Here is a 15,538-nt window from a genome sequence, read left to right as displayed (position 1 = left end):
GGTTCTGCTCACGGCTGCAAGTAAAGAAATGTGCCTTTCTTTCTCAGACATCTTTATATACAAAGAAAAAACATGCATGGTATTTCATTCTGTTGTCGTTCAGATAACTTTAAGTATTATTTACTCCTCAAACTGCAGTCAATTCTTGCGGGTGCTTTTGTCAATATGTCCTGACTTTACGGTGAAGATGTTGATGAACTGATGTCAGATTCACATTTTCCTGTAACGTCGTGTTTGTTGCATGTGATTGAGGTCACAGATGGAAAGTGGAACTGTGGTGAGTCTGGTGAAGAGGAAAGAAGGCAGAGGGGGAAGTGAGACTATTAAAAGGAAAGCCGGTAATAACTTGGCTCAGGGGTCACACTGAAGGGAAGGTGAATTGAAAATGTCTTTGCGGTTTTACATGCATATTTTTTATTTTCTGCCATCAGACTCTCAAAGGGGTGTAAAGTGTGTAACTGTGAGCTCAGTGCAGAAGTGGGCAGAGCATTTATGGCTTTCATGGAACACACGTGGATATGAATGATAATAAAATGAAGCCTTAGCTGTTGGACCAGCACAGTGACAGCAGTCCTTAGCAACCGTGACAGCAGTCCTTAGCAACCGGCTCATAAAACACAGCTGTAGCTGCTCGGTAGATTACTAACACGTCTCGAAGATACACGTCGGTGCAATCGGACTGTTGATCTCAAAGTCTGCTCTTTAGCTTTTATTGTATTTCTGTTCTGCTGTGAGCCATACAGCAGCAGCGTCACGTTGAATGTTTTGAAGCTCGCAGTGTTTCACTTTGATTTCTCTGCTCTGTGTTGTTGTAAATGTCTGTAACACAAATGATATTAATTTGTAAATATGATTACAATGAAACTGTAATATGACAATAAAGGCTTTTCAAGTTGTGGGAAATCAAACAGTTCATTTGTGCAAAGGTGTCAACACGGAGTTCTCAGAGTGTTCTCAGAGTGTCTACACACGAGCAGAGAGCACACAGGAGGAGAGCACGAGCAGGAAAAGCATATATTTTGCACAGATATCATATTTTACACACATTACTGGGTACATTCCATCGTTCAAAAACACAAATATTGACAATTTGTATAACTTAAATAATTTTTTTATTTACTTTTTATTTTTTTTGTGTGGCCCATGCCCCATGGCCCTCTATTGACCAGCCGCCACTGCCGGGACTACAGGACAAGCAGATCAATGTTTCGAGATTCACGTTGTTTGTGTTTTCGTTGATTTACATTCTGATTTGTTCACGAACGTGTTTGTCAAACAGTGGTCATCACGCGTTGCTTACATGTCAACGTGATTAAAATGTGGTTTAACACTCTTTGAACCAGATCCGAAGAATACTGATCGACACGTGTTGGTAAAATCTGAACTTAGTAATTATTCCTATTACACTCTTTGAACGGGGTTTTCAGGGGAACACCGAGTAGCTTTGTCATGTCAGAGCTGTAATTAAAATGTTCTTTATTCTTTGGTACAGATCCAAGTGCCTTACCGGTTGGAGTTTCTAGAAATACCAGAGCTCTATTTTGGACATAATCAGCAGGTATAACTACCAGGTAGCCCAAGTACAGTCATCTTCATCTTAATTATCTCGAATACAATTTTAATATTGCCTTGATGAAATTGATGACGTTGTTCATTTAAGAAGGTTGCTAGATTTCAAGTTACTTGACTTTTTTCCCACCAACAAAACGCTGCTTTCCCTAAATGTCGAGTCAGAGCAAAAAAGAATGATCGCAGCCATTTACTGCAAACACGCCGATGTTCTTAATCCCATAAAAGAGAGTGGACGGACATATGAGGATGCATGGTACTCTCTCTCAACCATCATCAGACTGCACATGCACACACTGCCACCTGGGTATGAAGGAGCAGATTACAGTTTCTCACTCACACCTCAAATACTGAGTCCATAGAGACGCCTCACGGCAAACCTCCAGTCAAACTGCAAAGTCCACCAAAACTGGGATTTGAAAACAAAATAAGTTTAAAAAATGGCATTAAAATACTCCTGAAGCATGAGTCAGAGTTAGTTTCACTAACTGCATGTTATTGTTTCGCTCAAAGTTGATCAAATCGAATTTGAATGTGTAAAACCTGTTTCGATATCCAACACATAAAAACAAGATATATAAAAACAAGACCTCGTTGTTGGAGGCAGTTGTTACTTTACAAAATCAGTGAAGTTGATTCAGTAATCGCGCAGTGTGTACAAATGAAGGGGATTCATATGGAAACAGAAACACCAGCATTTTCCCATCACATGACATTTGTTTTCTACGGTTTTATAAAATAAATAGACTTTTATGCAGCAAAAATGTCTTTGCACTCAAGTCCTGTACTTTGAGCTTCACATGAACAAATGATAATGTGCTTGCTGAGCAACGTCAGCTCTTCGTGGTTCTCTCCTGCAACTTGATTGGATGCTGTCTGATTGGATGAAAGAAAGTGGATCTAGGGAGTTAAGAGTGGACTTGAGAGGAAGACATTAATTGATTTGAGGTGCAGCAGATTGTTTATGTTCTTGGCTTCCAAACCGGAGTTTCATCCGACAATGTAATGCTTGAGATTTGTTTCACTGTTTGACTTGAAAATACATCAAATAAACTTAAGATTACATTTGAATTCCTCGAAAAATAACATTTCAAACACATCTCTGTAAATATTGTATTTCAGAGCCAATTATCTATTGTTTATGTTACCTGTATTAACTTGTGTACTTTTCCACTCACCTACAATACATGTAGTTTGATCAGAATTTAAATATATTGGTTAATAACCTATTTCAACAAGAATAACATCACTATTTACTACAGTATAAATAGTATTTCCTGACATTATTCTGTTATATCGTCTTCATTGACAGTGAAACGTAAAGTGTCTGCATTTCTGTGCAGCTGTTGAGTGAGATCAGTTCCTCTCCAGCTGAGGAGGTTTTTGTACGACGGTGTATCACTGTGTGAACGGGAAGCTGTAACTCTGCTGACAGTAATAATCTCCTGCATCTTCAGTCTGAACTCCACTGATGGTCAAAGTGAAGTCAGTTCCAGATCCACTTCCACTGAAACGAGCTGAAACTCCAGACTGACGAGTTGTAGCGTAATAAATCAAGAGTTTGGGAGATTCTCCTTGTTTCTGAAGGTACCAGTGAAGGTAGCCACCAGCAGTTGAACTGGCTTTACATGTGATGGAGACAGTCTGTCCTGGAACAACAGACTGAGGTCCAGACTGAGTCAGGATGATTTCTCCTGATGAATCTGGAAAACATGAAAAAGAGCAGAAGGGTTCTTGAGACAAATCCAGTTTGGAGAAAGATGATCAACATCCAAACAGAAGAGTCTCATTTCTTTAACATGGAGAACAGATGGAAGAAGGTCAATGCTGCTTGTTCCACTGTTTCTCCATCACAGCAGAACATGATGGTGGTGAACCAAAGTGTTCAGAAGAGAGTCTCACCCTGAACAAGGAGCCCCAGGGTGGTCAGCAGTAGAGTCAGTGACATCATCACGGTGCTGCCGGCGTGTCAGTGTCTCTGAAAGGCCTGGACAGCACTGATCAACACTGGCCTCTTAACGGCTGGGAGCAGAGAGGCAGGACACATATGCAAACACACAGAGTCAGTGAAGTGCAGCTGTCCTCAACACTCCATCATGTTTCCTCCTCTCTGCTGAGAGCTCAGACTATTTCAATGATCTGTGATGGAATGATTCAAGAAACAGAACGTTCATTTTGAAACTGAATAGTCGACATGTCATGTAGCGCTCTCCTCTGAAGTCATTTTCTTCTTGTTTCCTGTTTTCAGTTATTATTCCCTGTTTTATTTTGCTATACTCACCTTTGTCTCTCCTTTCAGAAACTTCACTTCCTGCCCTTTTGTGGTTCCCACCTGTGTGATTGTCTGCTTGGCCCTGATTGATTTCACCTGTCCCTCGTTATCACCCTCCTTTCATTGTGTATTCAGTAGTTTCCTCCTCTTGTCTGTGCCAGTTTGTTTTATCTGTTTTACTGAGAGTATCAGCCGTAAGTTCCATTATTCACTGTCTTGGATTTGGAAACCTTTGTTTTGGGGTCTTGAACCGTGCCTTTGAGTCAATACTTAATATTCAAACTTCTCCGTGTATTGAGTCCTTTGTCTGTTGGTACCAGTGTTCTTGATATAACACAGAAACAGAGAACACTTATTTGAATAAGTAGTCATTCCAGTTATGAGCCAGAATGCAAATCATCTGTGGTTCTCTAACACAAGCCCTTACAGACATGATCAGTGTCGGAGACAGAAACAAGTACTGACAACAGACTGCAATCAACCAGAAGCAATGCCAAGTTATGTCATCGCTCATAACAACAAAGTTTAAAAGAGGAAACTATGAACAGCATGACACTAATGCCACCTTCTCAATATAAACCCAAAGGTAAAAGTAACTCAACACCGTTGAGCTTCAACATTTCTTTAACCTTTTTCTCCACATTTGTTTCACGCAGCTGAACGTTTCAGCTCCTTCAAGCAGTGAGAAGGGATGAAGTGAGAAAATATATTAAAATGACTTCCAATGAGTTTAATGAAAGTATTTTTGGCTGATTGAAATATTCTGATCATGAATTCTGTTCTTCAGGTGAGGGTTGACCTTTCTCACATGTTGTCACGAGGACTTTTCAACAAATAAGCAACATTCATGTGATGACATGTCTACTAGAAAATATTTCCCTTGTTTTGAATTTTAAAAATAATGATATTTTTTAAAGTTTTGGAACTGTGCATAACTGCTGGATCACAATGGGCTAGATAGGGTCTATTTCTACAATAGAAAGTATAGTTTGTGGAAAGAGTAATTTTTTATCATTGAACTTCTTGTGATGAATGTTCATTCATGGTTATAGCAACAATAATGAAATACAGAATCCTCTTGATGTAAATGTACATCGTGTGTGTGTGTGTGTGTGTGTGTGTGTGTGTGTGTGTGTGTGTGTGTGTGTGTGTGTGTGTGTGTGTGTTCAGTGAAGTGTATCAGTCTCTACAGTAGCTTCCAGCTGCAGCAGTCAGTTCAGTTTCTGTTCATTCTGACTGAGGGAGGTTTTTGTACGACGCTTTTTCACTGTGTGAACACATACTGACTGCTGATGTAGTGAAAACTCTGACAGTAGTAAACTGCTGCATCTTCAGTCTGGACTCCACTGATGGTCAGAGTGAAGTCAGAGTTTGATCCACTGCCTGTAAAACGACCTGCAATCCCTGATTGTCGAGTGCTAGCATAATAGATGAGCAGTTTAGGAGTTTCTCCATCTCTCTGTTGGTACCAGGCTAAGTGGTCAGAGTTATAAACATCCTGACTGGTCCTACATGTGATGGACACGGAGCCTCCCACAGCAGAGCTCACTGCTCCAGGCTGAGTCACTGTGACCTGGCCTCTGGACTCTGAGGACACAGAGACAAACACATAAAGCAGCGTCACGGTTTAGTCGGCTTCATTTCAGAGGGACGGATGTTGATGGAGGAGAGGACTTTGATTCTCTGGACTTTACCTGTGAAGCAGCAGCAGAGGAGAGTCCAGATGAGGACGCAGATCAAAGTCATGTTTGTGATGAGGAGGATTTCTGTGTCTTCTGCTGTGATGAAGGACAGCTGTCAGTCATCCAGTGTTCAACTCTCAGGACTATAAACTCTCCCAGAGCACTGGAGCATGGTGCTGCTGATGCAAAGTGGCTCTCTATGGAAATGCTCTGACTGACTCCAACAGGGACTTGGATTACTGTGATGATGCTGCTCATCAATGGATCAATCACTTCATCAGAGTATTGATCAGGAATGTGTCAGTGCTCATTTATAAGAGTCTTTGCTTTGAGTTTGATGGAAACATTTTCTTCTGGAAAATCTCCCAAATTCACTACAACACACATCAACATCACTGTGGGACGCATTTAAACACAAATATTGTTTTTAATTCATGGCGGTAAAAATAAACATGAGTTTATGATAATTATTTACATTTGTCAGGATTTGATGGAGAGTTTTTCTTCAGGAATATCTTGATCATCATCAATTGATTTTGGTGAAAGTCAAGTTAATATTGCTCATAGACGTCTAACATTTCTAAAATAAATAGTTAAACACATATGTATCATTTCTGAACCAGTTTTTAGTAATGTAACCATTTATTGAATGCAATGTGTGAACTGTGAACGTGTTTGTTGAGTTTGTTAGTGTCAGAGTCAGAGAGCGTGTCTCTCTACAGTCACAGGTTTTTGTACGGCGGCTCAATGACTTTGTATCACTGTGGTACACGTTCGGTGGAGGAACCAGACTGCATGTTGGAAGTAAGTCAAATGTTTGAATATATTATCATTTCAGAAGTCATCGGTCTTTGTCTTCTTTTATATTCAACAACGTAGAAACAAATAGTTGTCTTTTCATTTTGATGGACGAGTTTTTCGACATTTATGTTGCACGAAGAAACAAAGTTCACAGCAACAGAAATTTAAAAACCGAATTGTTCGGAAAGTAAAACTTTAAACTGGGGAATAAATCATAACTCACAACTTTAATGGTGAAGTTGCATCTTGAGTGTTTGTAGTTGTAGTTCAGTGTGTCAGAGTCAGAGAGCGTGTCTCTCTACAGTCACAGGTTTTTGTACGGCGGCTCAATGACTTTGTATCACTGTGGTTGACTTTTGGTGGAGGAACCAGACTGAATGTTGGAAGTAAGTTTCTGCACAATAATACTAAACTAATTATTCTAAAGTCATGTTTTAAATGTAGTTTGTGGATGTTTGAGGCAGATGAATACATCTTGTTTTAATGGTACACTTTTAGGATTCATGTGTTTATTTCTGCTCCTTTATCATGGAGACGAACTCAGAGCAGCTTCACTGAACATGTATTTACTCATTCCTCTCCTACTGGAACTAAAACAGATGGAAATGTGAAAAAGATGAAACTTCTACAAATGTTTGAAAAGTTTTGGTTAATTTTGACCTCAATTAAAACTATTTTTAAACAAATTCAGAATCAGAATGATTCAAACTGAATTGATCTAATTGAAGATGAAGATGTTTGAAAATGTGCAAAACTTCTTCATTGTGTCAAATATTGTTTCCAAATGTTTAAATCTTTGAACAGTTTTTAATGATGACTGACATCCACATGAAGAACGTTTGATTGTAGTCACTTCATTTTCTGTACTTGTAAATGTTTCCACTAAATATTCATAAGTAATGTTTAGTTGATGTTTCTGATGATGAAGCTTTAATATTTGTCCACATGTTGATGTTTGATCTGCAGTGTAGTTTGATATATTTCAGCTCATCCTGTATGATGACTCTCTCTGTGCTGATATGCATGAGAGGCTTCTTAAAGGAAGTGAAACAATGTGTGAGTGAGTGACTGCTGGAGCAGAAAGAACATCTGACAGAAACTCCTTAAAGGAGCAAATCAACTCTCTCACAGTCAAGGTGTCCACGTGTCTGGTGCTTGATTGACAGCTGTGTGGTCCCTGTCCTCTAAGCTGATCGGTGTCTCCTAGGTGATGTCCGTCCCACCCTGACGGTGCTGCCCCCCTCCAGTGAGGAGCTGCAGCAGGGGAAGGCCACGCTCATGTGCCTGGCCAACAAGGGCTTCCCCTCAGACTGGAGTCTGGCCTGGAAGGTGGACGGCAGCAGCAGCAGCAGCTGGGAGCAGAGCAGGAGCCCCGGGGTGCTGGAGAAGGACGGCCACTACAGCTGGAGCAGCACCCTGAGGCTCCCTGCAGACCAGTGGAGGAAGGTGGGCTCTGTGACCTGTGAGGCCACCCAGGGCTCCCAGACTCTGCTCTCAGAGACACTGAGGAGAGACCAGTGTTCCCAGTCCTGACCTGACTCACTGGGACTCTGCTGCTGGTTTCACTCTGATGCTGATCTCAGGCTGCACTCTGTAGCTCTCTCTGGTTCTCTTTCTCTCATCACATGTTTCAACATTAACTTGCTTGTGTTGATGGTTTCATCATTTTAAAACAATAAAGATGAGTTGATGTGTATTATAAAAGTGATGTTTCTTTTGACTTTCTTTCTTGGATATTTATTATATATTAGGAACATTAGTAAGATCAATGCACAAACAAATCAAAACATTAACTCTAATTATGTCTTGATTACTTTTAAAAGGTTTTAATACTGGATATTTGTCTGTTGTCATTCCAGTATGAACTATATTCAATAACTTTGGTAACAATACACATGGTAAGAACATTTGAATGGTGAATCACAAAGCTCCCTTTAATACTCATGTTTAACCTTTAAGAAGATCCATGTTATGTGCATGTGTTGTTAAATTATTCCACGAAGTTGTGAACGTCTGGATTTAAATTCTAAATAACAAGACTTTTCAAGACGAGATATAAAAAGCAGGGTATCATCTGCATATTGTGAGATGACATGAATTTAATTTTAGTTTTTACATTTCATAATGTTTTAATGAAACAGTAGAACTTTATCAAAAGACTGGACACAAAAGAGAGATGATCACAGTCTGTCTCCTCCTGTCTGTCTGAAGCATCAACACACGTTTGTTATTCACTGCTTGTAGTAAAACTATTGTTCTTTTAAAATACTGAAGACCCATTTATCAAATCAGCTGTGTCCACAGTATAAAAGTAAAACTGCTTCCATATTTGACTGTCTTACATTTAAACAATTGATCTATTGAATCCAAAGAGACTGAGTTTGTTTTAGGATCAGATAACTTGGAGCATATAACGAAGGTGATGATTTTAGAAAGAAATAATGCTCAGTGATGTACTCTGTACTGAATTGTGTTGGATTACATAATTTGTCGATATCATTTAAGCCACTAAAAATGTAAAGTAAAATGTAGCAAAAGCATGATACGATTCACAACAGTTTGAATACATTTAATTTTCATGAAGATGTGAAAGTAGTTGTTGCTTTTCAGTTCTGGCTTTGAGTCTTCTGGCATTTTCCCATTTCAAAATGTAATATTCATTCAATATATGTACCTACATATATTAATTATTTGTGAAAATATTAAAAAGACTATAATGCTATAACAGCTGAGATTACACAGGTGTGGCTCTGACTCTGAGGAAATGTATGCATGTGTACAGTATGTTAATGAAACGTCTCGTGTTAAACTTTGAGTGCAGCTGTTGAGTGAGATCAGTTCCTCTCCAGCTGAGGAGGTTTTTGTACGACGGTGTATCACTGTGTGAACGGCCAGCTGTAGCCACTCTGTGAACAATAATAATCTCCTGCATCTTCAGTCTGAACTCCACTGATGGTCAAAGTGTAGGCAGTTCCAGATCCACTTCCACTGAAACGAGCTGAAATCCCTGACTGGAGACCTGTAGCCTGATATATCAAAAGTTTGGGAGATTCTCCAGATTTCTGAAGGTACCAGTGAAGGTAGCCACCAGCAGTTGAACTGGCTTTACATGTGATGGAGACAGTCTGTCCTGGAACAACAGACTGAGGTCCAGACTGAGTCAGGATGATTTCTCCTGATGAATCTGGAAAACATGAAAAAGAGCAGAAGGGTTCTTGAGACAAATCCAGTTTGGAGAAAGATGATCAACATCCAAACAGAAGAGTCTCATTTCTTTAACATGGAGAACAGATGGAAGAAGGTCAATGCTGCTTGTTCCACTGTTTCTCCATCACAGCAGAACATGATGGTGGTGAACCAAAGTGTTCAGAAGAGAGTCTCACCCTGAACAAGGAGCCCCAGGGTGGTCAGCAGTAGAGTCAGTGACATCATCACGGTGCTGCCGGCGTGTCAGTGTCTCTGAAAGGCCTGGACAGCACTGATCAACACTGGCCTCTTAACGGCTGGGAGCAGAGAGGCAGGACACATATGCAAACACACAGAGTCAGTGAAGTGCAGCTGTCCTCAACACTCCATCATGTTTCCTCCTCTCTGGCTATTTAAATCATGACATAGTGGAGTGAAAATCTCTTGGGATCCAGTTTCCATCAAGCAGTTTGAAGGCTGATGTAAATTATAGTATGGAAGAAATTTGAGTCTCACTACATCTGATCATTTTTAATTCCTACCAAGATTGATATATTTCTTCTTTCTATCGAGTACAGAATGTACGAGTGATGTAGAAGGACCCAGATCCACCACGGGTCTCATGTCAAATTCAGGTTTTTGTCTCATTTGAACCTGATGTTCAGAGAATCAGTCTGAGTTTATAATATCAGCTGTAATAACAAAAAGTAAATTGATTCTAAAGACAGTTTTGTAGATGTTTATCAAGTCAGGTGAACAGAAAGGTGCTTCCTGCTTCATAAATGATCTGTCATTTCTTTGACATAAATACAATGCTTGACTTGGAACTACTTTATCTCAGTTTGATGAAATGTGGTTTTCAAACAATGCAAAATATTTCCTGCACATTTAAAAAGCGGAGAGTCGCCAAAAAACCTGCTGTATCTTGTGATCAGATGAATAAAAAGGATAGAAAGTCAAATGAAGAGTTAGCAGCAGGTAATAGGATGTCATCAGCATACAGGCTGATCTTCTGATGGTGTGAGTGAACAGATACCTGAGATGTTAAAGGACTTCACTGAGGAAGAAACACGTGTTTTAATGCGAAATACTGAGAGTGGTGGAGAGACACGTCGTCCATAACTAGTTCATCTTCATAACTATATTTGTATTATATATGTTGTGACAGCCCCCGGGGTGGCAAGGGGGTTTCACGACAACACGGACCAATAAACACAACCAGTCGGTAGATAAATGGTGCAAGTGAGGTTTTTACTGAATATAGAGAGTGGATAGAGGTAGGATAGACACTCAACAATACACTGTCCGCTTTCCAGAGGGATGGTCGGTGTTCACTTCCACGGTTCGGTGCACAACGGGTATTCCTCATACGGTCCAGGGCGCGGGCAGGAGCAGGGTAGTCGTACAGGCAGGGGTCGGGAGCCGGGCGGGTAGTCAGACGTTCCAGGGTGATCAAGGGGTAAGGCAGTTGTCTCCAATGGGTTTGCTTTTTCTCCGTCTCCTTCCACTCCTACTCTCTCCTAGTTTCCTGTGTCCGGGGCCCTTTTATAGTCCCCTCCTCCTCCTCTGATAGGGTGTGGTCGCTCCCTCGTCTCTCCTCCTCAGGTGTTGCTTGTTGGGCTGATGGTGGTTTGGCGCTCTTTTCCACTCCCTGACATGGGGGCTCCGCCTCCATGTCAGGCAATATCGTCCCTCTACCACTTCTCCTCTGAGGTTGCCCCTCCGGCTGCCACATACCCCCCCCCTTAAATCCGACCTGGGGGGAGGACTGCTCCAGGAACCTAGGGCGTCCCGTCTTGACAGGGCGTCCGCGTTTCCATGAGCGGCCCCGGATCTGTGGACAACAGAGAAAGCATACGGTTGAAGGGATAAAAACCAGCGGGTGACCCGGGCGTTATTGTCTTTTGAACGGGACATCCATACCAGGGGGGCGTGGTCCGTGACCAGGGTAAAGTGTCGTCCCAGCAGATAATATCTCAACTCCCCCAGAGCCCATTTGATGGCCAAACATTCCTTCTCGACCGTGGCGTATCTCGTTTCTCTCGGTAATAATTTTCTGCTTACGTATGTGATCGGGTGCTCCTCTCCATCCCTCAGCTGGGACAGGACGGCACCCACCCCGGTCTCGGAGGCATCCGTCTGTACCACCAACGGTTGCGTAAAGTCCGGGGTCACCAGCACTGGTTCAGAACAGAGTACTTCCTTCAGCTTCTCGAAGGCGTCCTCGGTCTCTGCCGTCCATACGATCCGATCTGGCAGCCGGTTTTTTGTTAGGTCCGTCAGGGGTGCTGCAAGAGCAGAGAACTGGGGAACAAACCGTCGATAGTAGCTAGCTAGCCCAATGAATGCTCGTACCTGTTTCTTTGTGCGGGGGCGGGGCCATTCCCGGATCGCCTCGACTTTCCCTACCTGGGGCTTGACGCAGCCGCGGCCGATGGTGTACCCCAGGTAGTCAGCTTCCCGGAGGCCGAGGCGACATTTCTTGGGGTTGGCTGTCAGCCCCGCCCCTCGCAGAGCTTTCAGGACGGCTTCCAGTCTTTGGAGGTGAGCCCCCCATTCCTCCCCGTGCACGACGATGTCGTCCAGATAGGCTGCCGCGTATTCTCGATGGGGACGTAGTACCTGGTCCATCAGTCTCTGGTACGTGGGGGGGGCTCCGTGGAGACCGAACGGCAGCCTCTTATAGTGGTACAGTCCCATGGGAGTAGTGAAGGCCGTTTTTTCCCTGTCTTCGGGGGCTACTGCCACTTGCCAGTAGCCTTTAGTCAAGTCGAGGGTGGTTATGTATCTGGCCCTCCCGATGCGCTCTATCATCTCGTCCACCCGGGGCATCGGGTAGGCATCGAATTTTGAGATGGCGTTGAGCTGCCTAAAGTCATTGCAGAACCTGACTGAGCCATCGGGTTTCGGAACCAACACTATAGGGCTGCACCACTCGCTCGTCGAGGGTTCGATGATGTCGGCCTCCAGCATACTCTGTACCTCCCTCTCTATCGCCCCCCGGCGGGCTTCGGGGATGCGGTACGGCCTTAGCTTCACCTTCTTCCCGGGCTCGGTGATTATCCGGTGTTGCACCAGTGTGGTGTATCCGGGGTCCGGGGAGAACACGTCCCGGAACCGATCCACCATTTCCCGGACGTCCTGCTTCTGCCGGGGGGTCAACTCTTCTCCCACGGGTACCTCGACTGGCTCCGTTTTTCCTGGGAGGGTAGAGAGAGAGAAACAGAGCATGGCATCCCTACGCACCCATTTCTTGAGCAGGTTCACATGATAAACCTTCGTCGGGTGCCTCCGACCTGGTTGCCGGACTCGGTAGTTTACCGGCCCCAATTTCTCCATCACTTCATACGGCCCCCTCCATCGGGCTAGAAACTTACATTCCGCCGTGGGTACCAGGACCAACACCCGATCCCCTGGGTTAAACACTCGGGGTTGGGTTCCCCGGTTGTACACGCGGGCTTGGGCCGCCTGTGCCTCGGCCATGTGTTCTCGGACGATGGGCCAGAGGGATGCCATCCTCACCCTCATCTCCTCGACGTGGTCCACCATGGTGCGGTAGGGGGAGGGTTGGTGTTCCCAGGCTTCTTTGGCCAGGTCGAGTAGCCCCCGGGGTCGTCGACCGTACAGGAGCTCGAAGGGCGAGAATCCGGTAGATGCCTGGGGCACCTCTCTGATGGAGAACATCAGGAAGGGTAGCAGTTGGTCCCAATTCTTCCCGTCCTGGTCCATGGTTTTTTTCAACATTTTTTTCAGTGTCTGGTTGAATCGTTCTACTAGTCCGTCCGTTTGGGGGTGATACACCGACGTCCTCAGTTGGGTCACCTTCAGCATGCCACACAGATCCTTCATGATCCTAGACATGAACGGGGTTCCTTGGTCGGTGAGAATCTCCTCCGGTATTCCGACCCTGGAAAACAACATCACCAGCTCCCTTGCAATGCCCTTGGTGGCCATAGAGCGTAGGGGAATGGCTTCGGGATACCGGGTGGCGTAATCCACTATCACCAGGATGTACCTGTGTCCCCGGTTGGTCTTGGGTAGTGGCCCCACTAGGTCCATCCCGATCCTGCTGAAGGGGACGGTGATGATCGGCAGGGGCACCAGCGGGTTTCTGTGATGGGGTTGTGGGGCCACTTGTTGACATTCGGGGCAGCTCCGGCAGTAATCCTCCACGGCCTTTTTTATTCCGGGCCAGTGGAACCTGGCCCTCACCCTTTCCAGGGTTTTCTCCACTCCTAGATGGGCACCTAGGATATGGGAGTGGGCTAACTGGAGGACAGAGGGTATGAAAGGACGGGGTACCAGTAACAACCTGAGGGGGGCCCCGTCCCTTATTACTACCTGGTAGAGGAGCCCGTTATAAATGGAGAAATGTGTGGGAGGGAGGTCTCTTACCCCGTCCAGTGGTCGTCCGTCTACGGCGGCCACCTGCCGAAGGGCGTGGGCTAGGTTGGGGTCCTCCAACTGGGCCGTCCCAAACCTCCCTGTGAGGGGCCCGGGTAAGATGGGCTCCTCCGGGTCCTGGGGAAACAGCCCGGCCAGCTCCTCTTCTTCGAGGGAGGGGGTATCTGCCTCCTCGGGGATGGGCGGCGCCTCTCCTTCGGGCTCACTGGGGCTGGAGGGTCCGTCGTTCTCGACGGCTGTGGCATATACGTCCTCGGGGTTGGGTTGGGTGGCCTCCACCAACGCCCGGGCCACGGCACTGGCGACTCCTTCCGATAGGGGATCGGTGGAGATCTCCTCCCCCAGCCCACAGATGGCTTTCTTCTTGTACTTTCGGTGAGGGGTCGTACCTGGTTTCACCACCAGGCTGCGCCACAGCTCCTGGAACACGGGCAGGTCTCGGCCGACCAGCACCTCTACGGGGAGTCCTTCCACTACTCCTGCAGTGCCGACGTATCTACCCCTCGTCGTGTATATCTCGAGGGCGGTGGTGGGGTATTCGCGGGTCTCCCCATGGATGCACGTGACCGCTCGGGTGCCGGTTAGGAGCGGGTACTGAGCAAACGTAGGTCTCACCAAGGTAATAGCGCTCCCGGAGTCCACCATCGCGGAGGCGTCGCGGCCGTTTACTTTGACCGGGGTGAGGGGCATGTGGTCCTCGTGAGTGGCCCAGCATCCGGTAATCAGTCCGCATGGGCGACTCCCCTCACTGGCCGTGGGCATGGGTGCGTCCTGGCGGTGAGGACATTCCCAGGCGATGTGCCCGATCTCGCCGCAGTGGTAGCACCTCCTCTCTTCCGGTCCAAACGCCGGCCGACGTCGGGGAAAGCCTGGGGGAAAGGAGGGAGACACATAGGTAGTTTCCTCCGTTCTCATCTTTTCTTTGCGGGTGGACCCCTCCACTTTCGGGTTTCTTCCCCCACGCACTAACGCTTGTGCTGCGTGGTAACCCTCCATGATCTCTACCAGTTCCTCGAGGTTGCGGGGGTTTCTCTGGCCGGCCAATTTTTTTGCCTCATACGGGAGGGATCTAAGGAATTTGTCCATGACGACACGATCGGTGGGCGACACCTCGGTTGGCTCTGCGTGCAGCCAGGCCGTCGTAATCCTCTTGATCTCATGCATCTGGGCTCGCGGAGAAAGGGAGGTGTCATATGTCCATTCATGAAATCGTTGTGCCTTTATTAACAGCGTGACCCCGCATCGCTGTAACGCTTCCGCTTTCAACACCCGGAAGTCAACTTTTCCAGCGCGCTCTAAGTCCTGATACGTTACTTGCGTTTCGTTGATCAAAAAGGGGGCTATCAACTCAGCCCAGTGCTCTTCTGGCCATTTTTCCCGGAGTGCCGTTGTCTGGAATATCTGAAAAAACACTTCAACATCGTCAGCTGCCGTCTGCTTGAGAAGGAAGCGCGCTGGGTTGGCTTTCTCCACGGTACGTTGCTCCTGTTGTGTCTGTAACATGCCCTTGATTTCGCTTTGCATCGCCTCCGCGCGTTCGGTTTGTACCTCCATATACTTCTCCATGTGTACTTGCTGTTGGTATTGTTGTTGCTGCTGTGCTTGGAGGATTTGCATTTGTACT

The 15,538-nt window shown here is 45.5% G+C and overlaps 1 gene segment (V, D, J or C); it reads left to right on the top strand.

The window, feature by feature from the left end:
• Positions 1 to 6,290: 6,290 nt before the first annotated feature.
• On the top strand, positions 6,291 to 7,941 carry LOC306791043 (Ig kappa-b4 chain C region-like). The segment is given in 2 exons: positions 6,291 to 6,327; positions 7,532 to 7,941.
• Positions 7,942 to 15,538: the final 7,597 nt, after the last annotated feature.

Source organism: Melanostigma gelatinosum (assembly GCF_949748355.1).
Source record: "Melanostigma gelatinosum genome assembly, chromosome: 17".
Classification (NCBI taxonomy): domain Eukaryota; kingdom Metazoa; phylum Chordata; class Actinopteri; order Perciformes; family Zoarcidae; genus Melanostigma; species Melanostigma gelatinosum.
This window is presented reverse-complemented; position numbering and strand designations above follow the sequence as displayed.